This window comes from Dama dama, chromosome 26 (assembly GCF_033118175.1).
Source record: "Dama dama isolate Ldn47 chromosome 26, ASM3311817v1, whole genome shotgun sequence".
Classification (NCBI taxonomy): Eukaryota; Metazoa; Chordata; class Mammalia; order Artiodactyla; family Cervidae; genus Dama; species Dama dama.
The window spans coordinates 19,465,628-19,468,639 of NC_083706.1; the positions used below are offsets into that span (position 1 = coordinate 19,465,628).

A 3,012-nucleotide genomic window follows, 5' to 3' on the forward strand; every position below is an offset into this window, starting at 1 on the left:
TTGATGGACATGAGTTTGAGCAAACTCCGGGAGTTGGTGATGGATAGGGAAGCCTGGCATATTGCAGTCCTTGGGGTCGCAAAGAGTCAGACATGACTGAGCAACTGAACTGAACTGAAAATTATAGTACAAAAAGAAGTGGTCAACTTCGAAACTAGGAAATGTAGACATCTTTAAAAATTTCTCTGATAACCCTGTGGCCAGTATTTAAAGCATTTTAAAATAAACTCATCACACTACTTTTTTCAGTAATAATTTTTTCAGTGCTGCAATCACATCCTTGTTCCAAAGGCTGTATATCATGGGATTGAACATTGGAGTCACTATGGTGTGGAGCACAGAGAGGGGTTTGTCAGTTCCTGCAGAATGACTGGATTTGGGCCTTAAGTAGGTAATGGCAGATCCAAAGAATGAAAGCACAACCAACAGGAGAGGAACACGTGGCTTTGGCTCTTCCTCTGGCTGTTGGCAACCTCAGAATACTGGAAATGATTTTGCTGTAAGAGGCAGGGATCAGCATAAAAGGTCCAACAACAGACAACAGAGCTACTGCATAGACTGACAGCTCGTGGGCAAAAGTGTCTGCAGGCCAGCTTCAGAATGGGGGAGGGGGGAATGGCACAGAAGAAGTGGTTAACCTATTTCAAATGACAGAAACTCAGAGAGATCTGGCATGTTTGCCCTACCTGCACTGGGATTTCACTCACCCAGGAGCCCACAGCCAGCTGGAGGCACACCTTTGGGGTCACGACCAGGGGATAGTGCAGAGGGTCACAGACGGCCACACAGCGGTCATAGGCCATCACCGCCAGGAGGAAGCACTCAGTGGCTCCGAGGATAAGGAAGAAGCACATTTGGGTGGCACAGTCCAGGATAGATATCCTTCTGTCCTGAGTCCAAAGGTTCACCAAAATCCTAGGGAGAGTGATGGACACATAACAGATTTCCAAGGAGGAAAAGTTTGCCAGGAAAAAAATACATGGGTTTGTGCAGTGCTGGGTCAAGCCTAGTTAGTATTATGAAGAGGCCATTTCCAATTAAAATAATGATGTAAGTGATGGTAAACACTCCAAATAATAACCCTTGGAGGTTTGGAAGATCAGAAAATCCCAGTAGTGCAAATTATATCCTGTGGACCTGTTGTATTCTGATTCCATCTCTTCATATTTCATCTGTGGGAATGATTCAATCAGAGGCACTGTCATTTCATTTTTACTGACTCTTGTTTTTTGTGTATAAACTAGATTATACATCTTCTTACTTTTCATTTCCCTATAAAAACCAAACTTATAATGCCAGGTGCTCTAAAAGTACAGAGAAGTATACTTTTATTTATCATTAAACCTATCTGTAAGAAAAAACTTCACTCTCTGTTTTCTCTACAGTATATTATTTTATTGCTTTATTATAAAAACATGCGATTGCAATTTTGCTATTCATTTGAACACTTAAAAATTCAAATGGAAAATTATGGTCAACTGTAACAATGATTGCATGTTTTCCACTGACATGCTCTTTCCACCTCTCTCTTCTGTTTTCCACTATTATCAATTCAAAATTAGTTTTATTGTTCCTGTAAATATTTTGTAAACCACTTAAAATTGTTTTGGGGATAAAGATAGTTAATTTTTAAAATGATGATCTTCCAGTGGTATTTCCAAATCTTGTTTGTCTTTGACATTATGAATATTTAGCTCTTTTACTATAAATCCAAATCAATGAGCTAATCATTGAGTATTATGGGATACTATTTATTTTTTAAAAGTGTGTATTTCAATGTAATGTCTATAAAAGCAACAGTCATAGGTTTTTTTTAATATATAATTTCTGTTCTTATTCATTTATTTATTTTAGTTTGGCCACAAGGCATGTGGGATCTTAGTTCCCAGACTAGGGATCCTGATTCCCCTGTTGTGGAATCAGGGAAACTAAACCACTGGACCACCACCAAGGAAGTTCCAGTAGTCATAAGTTTTATTCAGATTTTCCAACTTGGAGAAAAGAATCATTAAACTGATCTTTCTGTCCAGGAACACCCAAGAGATAAGAAGTAGGTATATCTGGCACTCATGTTCCAGCTAGGAGTTTTGTACATTTAGTGGACATTTAGACTACTTCCGTGTCCTGGCTGTTGTAAATAGTGCTGCAGGGAACATTGGGGTCCATGTGTCTTTTTGAATTATGGTTTTCTCAGGGTATATGCCCAGTAGTGGAATTCTTCGGTCAATGGCAGGCCTTCTTTTTTAGTTTCTTAAGGAACCTTCATACTGGTCTGAACAGTGGCTATGTCAATTTAAGTTCCCACCAACAGTGCAAGAGGGTTCCCTTTTCTCCATACCTTCTCTAGTGTTTTTTGTTTGAAGATATTTTGATGATGGCCAGAGAGCTAGTGGGAACCTGCTATAAAACACAGGGAGCTCAACTCAGTGCTCTGTGGTGAACTAGACGATGGGATGTCAGGGGTCGGAGGGAGGAGGTGTATGCATACATATAGCTGATCCACTTCGTTACACAGTAAAAACTAGCACAATAGTGAATAGCGATGATATTCCAATGAAGGAAAAAAGAAAAATCTTGTACATTGATGTTAGATTGCTTCTTTTCTTCCTGTTGATTTTGAGAGTTCCTTGCATAATCTTTCTGTATATCTCTTATTTGAAACGTGTGACTTTCAAACATTTTCCCTTTTAGCTTGTATTTTCTATTTGGGCTTCCCTGATAGCTCATTTAGTAAAGAATCCACCTGCAATAAAGGAGACCTTGGCTTGATTCCTGGGTCATAGGCTACCCACTCCAATATTCTTAGGCTTCCCTTGTGACTCAGCTAGTAAAGAATCTCCCTGAAATGAGGGAGACCTGGGTTTGATCCCTGGGTTGGGAAGATCCCCTGGAGAAGGGAAAGGCTACCCACTCCAGTATTCTGGTCTGGAGAATTCCATGGACTGTATGGGGTCACAAAGAGTAGGACACAACTGAGTGAATTTCACTTTCACTTGATATTTGTAAAGACGG

At 39.9% G+C, this 3,012-nt stretch overlaps 1 pseudogene; it reads right to left on the reverse strand.

The window, feature by feature from the left end:
• Positions 1 to 231: 231 nt before the first annotated feature.
• LOC133047054 (olfactory receptor 10AG1-like) lies at positions 232 to 1,268 on the reverse strand (annotated as a pseudogene).
• Between the last annotated feature and the right edge of the window lie 1,744 nt (positions 1,269 to 3,012).